Raw genomic sequence first — 14,703 nt, 5'->3', positions numbered from 1 at the left:
CCTATAGATATGAAAAAAGCAAACATATTTTCTTTTTGTTATTGTTTTATAAAGATGAAGGTCAATTTGTTTCACTTAATTTAAATTCGAATTATTATCTAGCACTCTCGGCAACGGCCATATCACGCTGAAAACACCGGTTCTCGTCCGATCACCGAAGTTAAGCAGCGTCGAGCGCAGTCAGTACTTGGGAGGGAGACCATTTAGGAACACTGCGTGCCGTTGGCTTTTTCACTTTTTTTTCCTCTTTTAAATTCCTATAGATATGAAAAAAGCAAACATATTTTCTTTTTGTTATTGATTTAAAAAGATGAAGGTCAATTTGTCTCACTTAATTTAAATTCGAATTTTTATCTAGCACTCTCGGCAACGGCCATATCACGCTGAAAACACCGGTTCTCGTCGGATCACCGAAGTTAAGCAGCGTCGAGCGCAGTCAGTACTTGGGAGGGAGACCACTTAGGAACACTGCGTGCCGTTGGGTTTTTCACTTTTTTTTCCTCTTTTAAATTCCTATAGATATGAAAAAAGCAAACATATTTTCTTTTTGTTATTGTTTTAAAAAGATGGTCAATTTGTCTCACTTAATTTAAATTCGAATTATTATCTAGCACTCTCGGTAACGGCCATATCACGCTGAAAACACCGGTTCTCGTCCGATCACCGAAGATAAGCAGCGTCGAGCGCAGTCAGTACTTGGGAGGGAGACCACTTAGGAACACTGCGTGCCGTTGGCTTTTTCACTTTTTTTTCCTCTTTTAAATTCCAATAGATATGAAAAAAGCAAACATATTTTCTTTTTGTTATTGTTTTAAAAAGATGATGGTTAATTTGTCTCACTTAATTTAAATTCGAGTTATTATCTAGCACTCTCGGCAACGGCCATATCACGCTGAAAACACCGGTTCTCGTCGGATCACCGAAGTTAAGCAGCGTCGAGCGCAGTCAGTACTTGGGAGGGAGACCACTTAGGAACACTGCGTGCCGTTGGCTTTTTCACTTTTTTTTCCTCTATTAAATTCCAATAGATATGAAAAAAGCAAACATATTTTCTTTTTGTTATTGTTTTAAAAAGATGATGGTTAATTTGTCTCACTTAATTTAAATTCGAATTATTATCTAGCACTCTCGGCAACGGCCATATCACGCTGAAAACACCGGTTCTCGTCGGATCACCGAAGTTAAGCAGCGTCGAGCGCAGTCAGTACTTGGGAGGGAGACCACTTAGGAACACTGCGTGCCGTTGGCTTTTTCACTTTTTTTTCCTCTTTTAAATTCCAATAGATATGAAAAAAGCAAACATATTTTCTTTTTGTTATTGTTTTAAAAAGATGAAGGTTAATTTGTCTCACTTCATTTAAATTCGAATTATTAAATAGCACTCTCGGTAACGGTCATATCACGCAGAAAACACCGGTTCTCGTGCGATCACCGAAGTTAAGCAGCGTCGAGCGCAGTCACTACTGGGAGGAGACCACTTAGGAACACTGCTTGCCGTTGGCTTTTTCACTTTTTTTTCCTCTTTTAAATTCCTATAGATATGAAAAAAGCAAACATATTTTCTTTTTGTTATTGTTTTAAAAAGATGGTCAATTTGTCTCACTTAATTTAAATTCGAATTATTATCTAGCACTCTCGGCAACGGCCATATCACGCTGAAAACACCGGTTCTCGTCGGATCACCGAAGTTAAGCAGCGTCGAGCGCAGTCAGTACTTGGGAGGGAGACCACTTAGGAACACTGCGTGCCGTTGGCTTTTTCACTTTTTTTCCTCTTTTAAATTCCTATAGATATGAAAAAAGCAAACATATTTTCTTTTTGTTATTGTTTTAAAAAGATGGTCAATTTGTCTCACTTAATTTAAATTCGAATTATTATCTAGCACTCTCGGCAACGGCCATATCACGCTGAAAACACCGGTTCTCGTGGGATCACCGAAGTTAAGCAGCGTCGAGCGCAGTCAGTACTTGGGAGGGAGACCACTTAGGAACACTGCGTGCCGTTGGCTTTTTCACTTTTTTTTCCTCTTTTAAATTCCAATAGATATGAAAAAAGCAAACATATTTTCTTTTTGTTATTGTTTTAAAAAGATGATGGTTATTTTGTCTCACTTAATTTAAATTCGAATTATTATCTAGCACTCTCGGCAACGGCCATATCACGCTGAAAACACCGGTTCTCGTCCGATCACCGAAGTTAAGCAGCGTCGAGCGCAGTCAGTACTTGGGAGGGAGACCACTTAGGAACACTGCGCGCCGTTGGCTTTTTCACTTTTTTTTCCTCTTTTAAATTCCAATAGATATGAAAAAAGCCAACATATTTTCTTTTTGTTATTGTTTTAAAAAGATGAAGGTTAATTTGTCTCACTTAATTTAAATTCGAATTATTAAATAGCACTCTCGGCAACGGCCATATCACGCTGAAAACACCGGTTCTCGTCCTATCACCGAAGTTAAGCAGCGTCGAGCGCAGTCAGTACTGGGAGGAGACCACTTAGGAACACTGCGTGCTGTTGGCTTTTTCACTTTTTTTCCTCTTTTAAATTCCTATAGATATGAAAAAAGCAAACATATTTTCTTTTTGTTATTGTTTTAAAAAGATGAAGGTTAATTTGTCTCACTTAATTTAAATTCGAATTATTAAATAGCACTCTCGGCAACGGCCATATCACGCTGAAAACACCGGTTCTCGTCCGATCACCGAAGTTAAGCAGCGTCGAGCGCAGTCAGTACTTGTAGCCCAGGACTTTTAGGGTTTGACCTAGAATATTTGAATATAAAGATGAAAATTGGTACATGTGTTGTTTTTGGCCCAACAAAAAATATACTAAAAGTTCCCTGCTGTAGAGCGCAAGCTTTCGCCGCCATCTTGGAAAATGGCCGCCGGGAATGCTAGCTACAATGTATTCCACGTTCTTCTTCAAAAAATATGAAAATTGGTACACATTATTATTGTAACCACTAGAACATCATGGCAAAATTTTATAGCTCTGTGTTCAATAGTTTGGCCGCCATATTTGAAAATGGCCGCCGTTAATGCTAGGTACAGTATATTTCACCATGTTGTTGGAAAATTATGAAAATTGATAGGTATTACAATCAGAGCTTTCTGAACCTCATAGTAAAATATTGAAGCCATTAATCAGATAGTTTGGCCGCCATGTTGGAAAATGGCCGCCATCAATGTTATATAGATACGGTATACGGTTAAAAAATTATGAAAATTGGTAATAATTATGTTGAAGACCGTCTAAGCATCATACTTGAATATTGAAGACGTGCTACTGATAGTTTGGGCGCCATCTTCGAAAATGACTGCTGGAAATGCTAAATATATTTCAAATATATTAATCTTTTTGAAATTCCTTTTTTGAATAGATGATTTTCATTAACGTAATAAACAACAAAAAATGGATATCTCGAAGTCGAAATTACCGACACCATCTTTAAAAATGGCCACATGAAAATCATAGCCCTAAATTCTGAAAGAAAGAAAAGTTATTCTAAGCTGTTATTCTCAACATGTTGATTAGAGAATATGATTTAATATGGGGTTTATACATTCTACTGCTGTTTAAGATTAGAATTTAGACAGATCTCTAGCATTTCATACACATTCATCGTCATCCTGAAGATTTTTCATAATAATTGCATGTCACAACCCTTGATTAGGCGCTACACATAGCTGGGGGCCTTATCAGCGCCCCTCCCCATCATATTCCAAATTGAACCTGCGGAACTGCCGTCATGGCACACGGGATCAGCCAGTGGGACCGACAAACGCCACTTGAGCAGGTGACAGAAGCTGGACACCGTAAGCGGCGAGCCCATTCAGGAGGTGGTCGGTGACAGGGAAGGATTAAGGCAGCAGAAGACTCGAGGGGACGGGGAAGTTCTCTCCAAGCACAACAGTGACATACGGCCCAAACAAATAGTGTATCCGCGACCCCTAGAGGGTTGCCAATAGCGGGGGCGAGCCAAGGCAACACCTGGGTGGGGGCGAAACGGCCCAGCAAAACCTTCACGGAATGGGGCAAGGAACGGTCTGAACCAAGAGCGAACCCAAGGAACTCCCGAACGGTCACACTGAACACGGGCCCCCTCTGCCACGACAAGTCCTTTGATATAAAAAGGTTAAGAGAGCACTTCTTTCATTTACGTGCTGTAACTGGGTATGGTAATGATAAGGCGTGGTTTAAAATAATGACAGATAAACAGCATGTTATAAATTCGTTGCGCTTTTTTAATATATTGCATCTAAGAAAGCCATAGCTGCTACAGAAGAGAGATTTCTTGTCGATTTTTAGGGTGATAATGGACACGTCACGCTTCAACTCTGTAGATATTACACGCATAATGGAACCGATACCATACTTACTGTCTAGTCCTCATTTGATCTCGCTAAGCTTCATCCAACAACCGACACCGCAGAACTACATTTTTTCCGAGCGTATCTTCAAGTACAAAATAGCTAGGAAACAATTTAATCCCATTCACACCGTTCTCCTTCCGGCATCAGAAGATTTTGTAACACTTATTATTGGTACCTGCAGTCTGCAGAACATCTTGTATAAAGAACTGTGAATGTAGATGATCCGGATTAGCTTGCTGGGCAATGTGTGGTCATTGTCAAGGTCTTAGCGGTAATAAAAAATCTTCAGGATGAAGAGAAATATGAACGAAATGTTAAAAATGTGTCGTAAATCTAATCCTTAACGACACTAGAATGTTTATACCCCATATAAAATGGTTTTTCCTAACCAAAATTCGAGTAATATGGCTTTCCTTTTCTTATTCCAGATTTAAGGATAGTAATATTTCAGTGACCATTTTTGAAGATGGGTCGATAATTTAGACTCGAAAATAGTTATTTTTATGGCGTTTTATACGTTCATGAAAATCATCTACTCAATAAAAAATATCGAAAAAATTTATATATCGGCAATATATTTGCCATTTCAAGCAGTCATTTTCGAAGATGGCGCCCAAACTATCAGTAACACGTCTTCAATATTCAAGTATGATGTTTAGACGGTCTTCAACATAATTATTACCAATTTTCATAATTTTTGAACCATATACTGTATCTAAATGACATTGATGGCGGCCATTTTCCAACATGGCGGCCAAACTATCTGACTAATGGCTTCAATATTTTACTATGAGATTCACACAGCTCTGATTATAATACCTATCAATTTTCATAGTTTTCCAACAACATGGTGAAATATACTGTACCTAGCATTAACGGCGGCCATTTTCCAATATGGCGACCAAACTATTCAACACAGAGCTTTAAAATTTTGCCATGATGTTCACGTTGTACCAATCATAATGCGTACCAATTTTCATAATTTTTGAAGAAGAACGTGGAATACATTGTAGCTGTAATTCCAGGCGGCCATTTTCCAAGATGGCGGCGAAAGCTCGCGCTCTACAGCAGGGGACTTTTAGTATAATTTTTGTTGGGTCAAAAACAACACATGTACCAATTTTCATCTTTATGTTCAAATGTTCTAGGTCAAGCCCTTTTTTGGCCTATCTGTCCTGGCCTATTGGGAGGGAGACCACTTAGGAACACTGCGTGCCGTTGGCTTTTTCACTTTTTTTTCCTCTTTAAAATTCCAATAGATATGAAAAAAGCAAACATATTTTCTTTTTGTTATTGTTTTAAAAAGATGATGGTTAATTTGTCTCACTTAATTTAAATTCGAATTATTATCTAGCACTCTCGGCAACGGCCATATCACGCTGAAAAAACCGGTTCTCGTCCGATCACCGAAGTTAAGCAGCGTCGAGCGCAGTCAGTACTTGGAAACTTTGCGTGCCGTTGGCTTTTTCACTTTTATTTCCTCTTTTAAATTCCATGAGATATGAAAAAAGCAAACATATCTTCTTTTTCTTATTGATTTATAAAGATGAAGGTTAATTAAATTCGAATTATTAAATAAGCACTCTCGGCAACGGCCATATCACGCTGAAAACACCGGTTCTCGTCTGATCACCGAAGTTAAGCAGCGTCGAGCGCAGTCAGTACTTGGGAGGGAGACCACTTAGGAACACTGCGCGCCGTTGGCTTTTTCACTTTTTTTTCCTCTTTTAAATTCCAATAGATATGAAAAAAGCCAACATATTTTCTTTTTGTTATTGTTTTAAAAAGATGAAGGTTAATTTGTCTCACTTAATTTAAATTCGAATTATTAAATAGCACTCTCGGCAACGGCCATATCACGCTGAAAACACCGGTTCTCGTCCTATCACCGAAGTTAAGCAGCGTCGAGCGCAGTCAGTACTGGGAGGAGACCACTTAGGAACACTGCGTGCTGTTGGCTTTTTCACTTTTTTTCCTCTTTTAAATTCCTATAGATATGAAAAAAGCAAACATATTTTCTTTTTGTTATTGTTTTAAAAAGATGAAGGTTAATTTGTCTCACTTAATTTAAATTCGAATTATTAAATAGCACTCTCGGCAACGGCCATATCACGCTGAAAACACCGGTTCTCGTCCGATCACCGAAGTTAAGCAGCGTCGAGCGCAGTCAGTACTTGTAGCACAGGACTTTTAGGGTTTGACCTAGAATATTTGAATATAAAGATGAAAATTGGTACATGTGTTGTTTTTGGCCCAACAAAAAATATACTAAAAGTTCCCTGCTGTAGAGCGCAAGCTTTCGCCGCCATCTTGGAAAATGGCCGCCGGGAATGCTAGCTACAATGTATTCCACGTTCTTCTTCAAAAAATATGAAAATTGGTACACATTATTATTGTAACCACTAGAACATCATGGCAAAATTTTATAGCTCTGTGTTCAATAGTTTGGCCGCCATATTTGAAAATGGCCGCCGTTAATGCTAGGTACAGTATATTTCACCATGTTGTTGGAAAATTATGAAAATTGATAGGTATTACAATCAGAGCTTTCTGAACCTCATAGTAAAATATTGAAGCCATTAATCAGATAGTTTGGCCGCCATGTTGGAAAATGGCCGCCATCAATGTTATATAGATACGGTATACGGTTAAAAAATTATGAAAATTGGTAATAATTATGTTGAAGACCGTCTAAGCATCATACTTGAATATTGAAGACGTGCTACTGATAGTTTGGGCGCCATCTTCGAAAATGACTGCTGGAAATGCTAAATATATTTCAAATATATTAATCTTTTTGAAATTCCTTTTTTGAATAGATGATTTTCATTAACGTAATAAACAACAAAAAATGGATATCTCGAAGTCGAAATTACCGACACCATCTTTAAAAATGGCCACATGAAAATCATAGCCCTAAATTCTGAAAGAAAGAAAAGTTATTCTAAGCTGTTATTCTCAACATGTTGATTAGAGAATATGATTTAATATGGGGTTTATACATTCTACTGCTGTTTAAGATTTGAATTTAGACAGATCTCTAGCATTTCATACACATTCATCGTCATCCTGAAGATTTTTCATAATAATTGCATGTCACAACCCTTGATTAGGCGCTACACATAGCTGGGGGCCTTATCAGCGCCCCTCCCCATCATATTCCAAATTGAACCTGCGGAACTGCCGTCATGGCACACGGGATCAGCCAGTGGGACCGACAAACGCCACTTGAGCAGGTGACAGAAGCTGGACACCGTAAGCGGCGAGCCCATTCAGGAGGTGGTCGGTGACAGGGAAGGATTAAGGCAGCAGAAGACTCGAGGGGACGGGGAAGTTCTCTCCAAGCACAACAGTGACATACGGCCCAAACAAATAGTGTATCCGCGACCCCTAGAGGGTTGCCAATAGCGGGGGCGAGCCAAGGCAACACCTGGGTGGGGGCGAAACGGCCCAGCAAAACCTTCACGGAATGGGGCAAGGAACGGTCTGAACCAAGAGCGAACCCAAGGAACTCCCGAACGGTCACACTGAACACGGGCCCCCTCTGCCACGACAAGTCCTTTGATATAAAAAGGTTAAGAGAGCACTTCTTTCATTTACGTGCTGTAACTGGGTATGGTAATGATAAGGCGTGGTTTAAAATAATGACAGATAAACAGCATGTTATAAATTCGTTGCGCTTTTTTAATATATTGCATCTAAGAAAGCCATAGCTGCTACAGAAGAGAGATTTCTTGTCGATCTTTAGGGTGATAATGGACACGTCACGCTTCAACTCTGTAGATATTACACGCATAATGGAACCGATACCATACTTACTGTCTAGTCCTCATTTGATCTCGCTAAGCTTCATCCAACAACCGACACCGCAGAACTACATTTTTTCCGAGCGTATCTTCAAGTCCAAAATAGCTAGGAAACAATTTAATCCCATTCACACCGTTCTCCTTCCGGCATCAGAAGATTTTGTAACACTTATTATTGGTACCTGCAGTCTGCAGAACATCTTGTATAAAGAACTGTGAATGTAGATGATCCGGATTAGCTTGCTGGGCAATGTGTGGTCATTGTCAAGGTCTTAGCGGTAATAAAAAATCTTCAGGATGAAGAGAAATATGAACGAAATGTTAAAAATGTGTCGTACATCTAATCCTTAACGACACTAGAATGTTTATACCCCATATAAAATGGTTTTTCCTAACCAAAATTCGAGTAATATGGCTTTCCTTTTCTTATTCCAGATTTAAGGATAATAATATTTCAGTGACCATTTTTGAAGATGGGTCGATAATTTAGACTCGAAAATAGTTATTTTTATGGCGTTTTATACGTTCATGAAAATCATCTACTCAATAAAAAATATCGAAAAAATTTATATATCGGCAATATATTTGCCATTTCAAGCAGTCATTTTCGAAGATGGCGCCCAAACTATCAGTAACACGTCTTCAATATTCAAGTATGATGTTTAGACGGTCTTCAACATAATTATTACCAATTTTCATAATTTTTGAACCATATACAGTATCTAAATGACATTGATGGCGGCCATTTTCCAACATGGCGGCCAAACTATCTGACTAATGGCTTCAATATTTTACTATGAGATTCACACAGCTCTGATTATAATACCTATCAATTTTCATAGTTTTCCAACAACATGGTGAAATATACTGTACCTAGCATTAACGGCGGCCATTTTCCAATATGGCGACCAAACTATTCAACACAGAGCTTTAAAATTTTGCCATGATGTTCACGTTGTACCAATCATAATGCGTACCAATTTTCATAATTTTTGAAGAAGAACGTGGAATACATTGTAGCTGTAATTCCAGGCGGCCATTTTCCAAGATGGCGGCGAAAGCTCGCGCTCTACAGCAGGGGACTTTTAGTATAATTTTTGTTGGGTCAAAAACAACACATGTACCAATTTTCATCTTTATGTTCAAATGTTCTAGGTCAAGCCCTTTTTTGGCCTATCTGTCCTGGCCTATTGGGAGGGAGACCACTTAGGAACACTGCGTGCCGTTGGCTTTTTCACTTTTTTTTCCTCTTTAAAATTCCAATAGATATGAAAAAAGCAAACATATTTTCTTTTTGTTATTGTTTTAAAAAGATGATGGTTAATTTGTCTCACTTAATTTAAATTCGAATTATTATCTAGCACTCTCGGCAACGGCCATATCACGCTGAAAACACCGGTTCTCGTCCGATCACCGAAGTTAAGCAGCGTCGAGCGCAGTCAGTACTTGGAAACTTTGCGTGCCGTTGGCTTTTTCACTTTTATTTCCTCTTTTAAATTCCATGAGATATGAAAAAAGCAAACATATCTTCTTTTTCTTATTGATTTATAAAGATGAAGGTTAATTAAATTCGAATTATTAAATAAGCACTCTCGGCAACGGCCATATCACGCTGAAAACACCGGTTCTCGTCCGATAACCGAAGTTAAGCAGCGTCGAGCGCAGTCAGTACTTGGGAGGGAGACCACTTAGGAACACTGCGCGCCGTTGGTTTTTTCACTTTTTTTTCCTCTATTAAATTCCAATAGATATGAAAAAAGCCAACATATTTTCTTTTTGTTATTGTTTTAAAAAGATGAAGGTTATTTGTCTCACTTAATTTAAATTCGAATTATTAAATAGCACTCTCGGCAACGGCCATATCACGCTGAAAACACCGGTTCTCGTCCGATCACCGAAGTTAAGCAGCGTCGAGCGCAGTCAGTACTTGGGAGGAGACCACTTAGGAACACTGCGTGCCGTTGGCTTTTTCACTTTTTTTTCCTTTTTTAAATTCCTATAGATATGAAAAAAGCAAACATATTTTCTTTTTGTTATTGTTTTAAAAAAATGGTCAATTTGTCTCACTTAATTTAAATTCGAATTATTATCTAGCACTCTCGGCAACGGCCATATCGCGCTGAAAACACCGGTTCTCGTCGGATCACCGAAGTTAAGCAGCGCCGAGCGCAGTCAGTAATAGGCCAGGACAGATAGGCCAAAAAAGGGCTTGACCTAGAACATTTGAACATAAAGATGAAAATTGGTGTTGTTTTTGACCCAACAAAAATTATACTAAAAGTCCCCTGCTGTAGAGCGCGAGCCTTCGCCGCCATCTTGGAAAATGGCCGCCTGGAATTACAGCTACAATGTATTCCACGTTCTTCTTCAAAAATTATGAAAATTGGTACGCATTATGATTGGTACAACGTGAACATCATGGCAAAATTTTAAAGCTCTGTGTTGAATAGTTTGGTCGCCATATTGGAAAATGGCCGCCGTTAATGCTAGGTACAGTATATTTCACCATGTTGTTGGAAAACTATGAAAATTGATAGGTATTATAATCAGAGCTGTGTGAATCTCATAGTAAAATATTGAAGCCATTAGTCAGATAGTTTGGCCGCCATGTTGGAAAATGGCCGCCATCAATGTCATATAGATACGGTATACGGTTAAAAAATTATGAAAATTGGTAATAATTATGTTGAAGACCGTCTAAGCATCATACTTGAATATTGAAGACGTGCTACTGATAGTTTGGGCGCCATCTTCGAAAATGACTGCTGGAAATGCTAAATATATTTCAAATATATTAATCTTTTTGAAATTCCTTTTTTGAACAGATGATTTTCATTAACGTAATAAACAACAAAAAATGGATATCTCGAAGTCGAAATTACCGACACCATCTTTAAAAATGGCCACATGAAAATCATAGCCCTAAATTCTGAAAGAAAGAAAAGTTATTCTAAGCTGTTATTCTCAACATGTTGATTAGAGAATATGATTTAATATGGGGTTTATACATTCTACTGCTGTTTAAGATTAGAATTTAGACAGATCTCTAGCATTTCATACACATTCATCGTCATCCTGAAGATTTTTCATAATAATTGCATGTCACAACCCTTGATTAGGCGCTACACATAGCTGGGGGCCTTATCAGCGCCCCTCCCCATCATATTCCAAATTGAACCTGCGGAACTGCCGTCATGGCACACGGGATCAGCCAGTGGGACCGACAAACGCCACTTGAGCAGGTGACAGAAGCTGGACACCGTAAGCGGCGAGCCCATTCAGGAGGTGGTCGGTGACAGGGAAGGATTAAGGCAGCAGAAGACTCGAGGGGACGGGGAAGTTCTCTCCAAGCACAACAGTGACATACGGCCCAAACAAATAGTGTATCCGCGACCCCTAGAGGGTTGCCAATAGCGGGGGCGAGCCAAGGCAACACCTGGGTGGGGGCGAAACGGCCCAGCAAAACCTTCACGGAATGGGGCAAGGAACGGTCTGAACCAAGAGCGAACCCAAGGAACTCCCGAACGGTCACACTGAACACGGGCCCCCTCTGCCACGACAAGTCCTTTGATATAAAAAGGTTAAGAGAGCACTTCTTTCATTTACGTGCTGTAACTGGGTATGGTAATGATAAGGCGTGGTTTAAAATAATGACAGATAAACAGCATGTTATAAATTCGTTGCGCTTTTTTAATATATTGCATCTAAGAAAGCCATAGCTGGTACAGAAGAGAGATTTCTTGTCGATTTTTAAGGTGATAATGGACACGTCACGCTTCAACTCTGTAGATATTACACGCATAATGGAACCGATACCATACTTACTGTCTAGTCCTCATTTGATCTCGCTAAGCTTCATCCAACAACCGACACCGCAGAACTACATTTTTTCCGAGCGTATCTTCAAGTCCAAAATAGCTAGGAAACAATTTAATCCCATTCACACCGTTCTCCTTCCGGCATCAGAAGATTTTGTAACACTTATTATTGGTACCTGCAGTCTGCAGAACATCTTGTATAAAGAACTGTGAATGTAGATGATCCGGATTAGCTTGCTGGGCAATGTGTGGTCATTGTCAAGGTATTAGCGGTAATAAAAAATCTTCAGGATGAAGAGAAATATGAACGAAATGTTAAAAATTCGAATTTAAATTAAGTGAGACAAATTAACCTTCATCATTTTAAACCAATAACAAAAAGAAAACGTGTTTGCTTTTTCCATATCTATTAAAATTTAAAAGAGGAAAAAAAAGCGAAAAAGCCAACGGCACGTAGTGTTCCTAAGTGGTCTCCCTCCCAAGTACTGACTGCGCTCGACGCTGCTTAACTTCGGTGATCGGACGAGAACCGGTGTATTCAGCATGATATGGCCGTTGCCGAGAGTGATAGTTAATAATTCGAATTTAAATTAAGTGAGAAAATTAACCTTCATCTTTTTAAAACAATAACTAAAAGAAAATATGTTTGCTTTTTTCATATCTATTGGAATTTAAAAGAGGAAAAAAAAGTGAAAAAGCTAACGGCACGCAGTGTTCCTAAATGGTCGCCCTCCCAAGTACTGACTGCGCTCGACGCTGCTTAACTACGGTTATCGGACGAGAACCGGTGTATTCAGCGTGATATGGCCGTTGATGAGTGCTAGTTAATAATTTGAATTTAATTAACCTTCATCTTTATAAAACAATAACAAAAAGAAGATATGTTTGCTTTTTTCATATCTGGTGGAATTTGAAAGAGGAAACAAAAGTGAAAAAGCAAACGGCACGCAGTATTCCCAAGTACTGACTGCGCTCGACGCTGCTAACGTCGGCGATCGGACGAGAACCGGTGTTCTCAGCGTGATATGGCCGTTGCCGAGAGTGCTAGATAATAATTCGAATTTAAATTAAGTGAGACAAATTAACCTTCATCTTTTTCAAACAATAACTAAAAGAAAATATGTTTGCTTTTTTCATATCTATTGGAATTTAAAAGAGGAAAAAAAAGTGAAAAAGCTAACGGCACGCAGTGTTCCTAAATGGTCGCCCTTCCAAGTACTGACTGCGCTCGACGCTGCTTAACTACGGTTATCGGACGAGAACCGGTGTATTCAGCGTGATATGGCCGTTGATGAGTGCTAGTTAATAATTTGAATTTAATTAACCTTCATCTTTATAAAACAATAACAAAAAGAAGATATGTTTGCTTTTTTCATATCTGGTGGAATTTAAAAGAGGAAACAAAAGTGAAAAAACAAACGGCACGCAGTATTCCCAAGTACTGTATGCGCTCGACGCTGCTTAACTTCGGTGATCGGACGTGAACCGGTGTTTTCAGCGTGATATGGCCGTTGCCGAGAGTGCTTGCTAATAATTCGAATTTAAATTAAGTGAGACAAATTAACCTTCATAATTTTAAAACAATAACAAAAAGAAAACATGTTTGCTTTTTTCATATCTATTTAAATTTAAAAGAGGAAAAAAAAGTGAAAAAGCCAACGGCACGCAGTGTTCCTAAGTGGTCTCCCTCCTAAGTAGTGACTGCGCTCGACGGTGCTTAACTTCGGTTATCGGACGAGAACCGGTGTATTCAGCGTGATATGGCCGTTGCCGAGAATGCTAGTTAATAATTTGAATTTAATTAACTTTCTTCTTTATAAAACAATAACAAAAAGAAGATATGTTTGCTTTTTTCATATCTGGTGGAATTTAAAAGAGGAAACAAAAAGGAAAAAGCCAACGGCACGCAGTGTTCCCAAGTACTGACTGCACTCGACGCTGCTTAACTTCGGTGATCGGACGAGAACCGGTGTTTTCAGCGTGATATGGCCGTTGCCGAGAGTGCTAGATAATAATTCGAATTTAAATTAAGTGAGACAAATTGACCTTCATCATTTTAAAACAATAACAAAAAGAAAATATTTTTGCTTTTTTCATACCTATTGGAATTTAAAAGAGGAAAAAAAATTTAAAAAGCCAACTGCACGCAGTGTTAAAAAAGTGGTCTCCCTCCCAAGTACTGACTACGCTCGACGCTGCTTAACTTCGGTGATCGGACGAGAACCGTTGTTTTCAGCGTGATATGGCCGTTACCGAAAGTGCTATTTAATAATTTGAATTTAATTAACTTTCATCTTTATAAAACAATAACAAAAAGAAGATATGTTTGCTTTTTTCATATCTGGTGGAATTTAAAAGAGGAAAAAAAAGTGAAAAAGCTAACGGCACGCAGTGTTCCTAAGTGGTCTCCCTCCCAAGTACTGACTGCGCTCGACGCTGCTTAACTTCGGTTATCGGACGAGAACCGGTGTATTCAGCGTGATATGGCCGTTGCCGAGAGTGCTAGTTAATAATTTGAATTTAATTAACCTTCATCTTTATAAAACAATAACAAAAAGAAGATATGTTTGTTTTTTTCATATCTGGTGGAATTTAAAAGAGGAAACAAAAGTGAAAAAACAAACGGCACGCAGTAATCCCAAGTACTGTATGCGCTCGACGCTGCTCAACTTCGGTGATCGGACGTGAACCGGTGTTTTCAGCGTGAT

General features: G+C 38.8%; 9 non-coding genes and 14 pseudogenes across 9 annotated transcripts; 16 read left to right on the top strand and 7 right to left on the bottom strand.

Moving 5' to 3' along the window:
- Window positions 1–109: 109 nt before the first annotated feature.
- On the top strand, window positions 110–228 carry LOC149597989 (5S ribosomal RNA). Its single transcript, XR_016379053.1, has one exon. It is a non-coding gene; the product is annotated as a 5S ribosomal RNA (ribosomal RNA).
- A 137-nt stretch (window positions 229–365) lies between these two features.
- Window positions 366–484, top strand: LOC149597988 (5S ribosomal RNA; annotated as a pseudogene).
- A 134-nt stretch (window positions 485–618) lies between these two features.
- Window positions 619–737, top strand: LOC149597987 (5S ribosomal RNA). Its single transcript, XR_016378402.1, has one exon. It is a non-coding gene; the product is annotated as a 5S ribosomal RNA (ribosomal RNA).
- Window positions 738–874: 137 nt separating this feature from the next.
- LOC149597986 (5S ribosomal RNA) lies at window positions 875–993 on the top strand. The gene has a single exon (XR_016377959.1). It is a non-coding gene; the product is annotated as a 5S ribosomal RNA (ribosomal RNA).
- A 137-nt stretch (window positions 994–1,130) lies between these two features.
- Window positions 1,131–1,249, top strand: LOC149597985 (5S ribosomal RNA). Its single transcript, XR_016377958.1, has one exon. It is a non-coding gene; the product is annotated as a 5S ribosomal RNA (ribosomal RNA).
- Window positions 1,250–1,386: 137 nt separating this feature from the next.
- On the top strand, window positions 1,387–1,503 carry LOC149597984 (5S ribosomal RNA; annotated as a pseudogene).
- Window positions 1,504–1,637: 134 nt separating this feature from the next.
- On the top strand, window positions 1,638–1,756 carry LOC149597983 (5S ribosomal RNA). The gene has a single exon (XR_016377957.1). It is a non-coding gene; the product is annotated as a 5S ribosomal RNA (ribosomal RNA).
- A 133-nt stretch (window positions 1,757–1,889) lies between these two features.
- Window positions 1,890–2,008, top strand: LOC149597982 (5S ribosomal RNA; annotated as a pseudogene).
- A 137-nt stretch (window positions 2,009–2,145) lies between these two features.
- On the top strand, window positions 2,146–2,264 carry LOC149597981 (5S ribosomal RNA). Its single transcript, XR_016379134.1, has one exon. It is a non-coding gene; the product is annotated as a 5S ribosomal RNA (ribosomal RNA).
- Window positions 2,265–2,401: 137 nt separating this feature from the next.
- LOC149597980 (5S ribosomal RNA) lies at window positions 2,402–2,518 on the top strand (annotated as a pseudogene).
- Window positions 2,519–5,732: 3,214 nt separating this feature from the next.
- Window positions 5,733–5,835, top strand: LOC149597979 (5S ribosomal RNA; annotated as a pseudogene).
- A 123-nt stretch (window positions 5,836–5,958) lies between these two features.
- On the top strand, window positions 5,959–6,077 carry LOC149597978 (5S ribosomal RNA). The gene has a single exon (XR_016378211.1). It is a non-coding gene; the product is annotated as a 5S ribosomal RNA (ribosomal RNA).
- Window positions 6,078–6,214: 137 nt separating this feature from the next.
- LOC149597977 (5S ribosomal RNA) lies at window positions 6,215–6,331 on the top strand (annotated as a pseudogene).
- A 3,214-nt stretch (window positions 6,332–9,545) lies between these two features.
- On the top strand, window positions 9,546–9,648 carry LOC149597976 (5S ribosomal RNA; annotated as a pseudogene).
- Window positions 9,649–9,771: 123 nt separating this feature from the next.
- Window positions 9,772–9,890, top strand: LOC149597975 (5S ribosomal RNA; annotated as a pseudogene).
- A 136-nt stretch (window positions 9,891–10,026) lies between these two features.
- On the top strand, window positions 10,027–10,144 carry LOC149597974 (5S ribosomal RNA). The gene has a single exon (XR_016378701.1). It is a non-coding gene; the product is annotated as a 5S ribosomal RNA (ribosomal RNA).
- A 2,292-nt stretch (window positions 10,145–12,436) lies between these two features.
- On the bottom strand, window positions 12,437–12,555 carry LOC149597973 (5S ribosomal RNA). Its single transcript, XR_016379115.1, has one exon. It is a non-coding gene; the product is annotated as a 5S ribosomal RNA (ribosomal RNA).
- A 136-nt stretch (window positions 12,556–12,691) lies between these two features.
- Window positions 12,692–12,810, bottom strand: LOC149597972 (5S ribosomal RNA; annotated as a pseudogene).
- Window positions 12,811–13,169: 359 nt separating this feature from the next.
- LOC149597971 (5S ribosomal RNA) lies at window positions 13,170–13,288 on the bottom strand (annotated as a pseudogene).
- A 360-nt stretch (window positions 13,289–13,648) lies between these two features.
- LOC149597970 (5S ribosomal RNA) lies at window positions 13,649–13,767 on the bottom strand (annotated as a pseudogene).
- A 122-nt stretch (window positions 13,768–13,889) lies between these two features.
- On the bottom strand, window positions 13,890–13,992 carry LOC149597969 (5S ribosomal RNA; annotated as a pseudogene).
- Window positions 13,993–14,129: 137 nt separating this feature from the next.
- On the bottom strand, window positions 14,130–14,249 carry LOC149597968 (5S ribosomal RNA; annotated as a pseudogene).
- Window positions 14,250–14,371: 122 nt separating this feature from the next.
- On the bottom strand, window positions 14,372–14,490 carry LOC149597967 (5S ribosomal RNA; annotated as a pseudogene).
- Window positions 14,491–14,703: the final 213 nt, after the last annotated feature.

Source organism: Phalangium opilio, unplaced genomic scaffold (genome assembly GCF_054372755.1).
Source record: "Phalangium opilio isolate 3A_F unplaced genomic scaffold, DU_Popi_V2 ptg000360l_1, whole genome shotgun sequence".
Taxonomy (NCBI): Eukaryota; Metazoa; Arthropoda; class Arachnida; order Opiliones; family Phalangiidae; genus Phalangium; species Phalangium opilio.
Note: the sequence above shows the minus strand (reverse complement) of the source record. Positions and strands in the feature narration are given on the sequence as shown.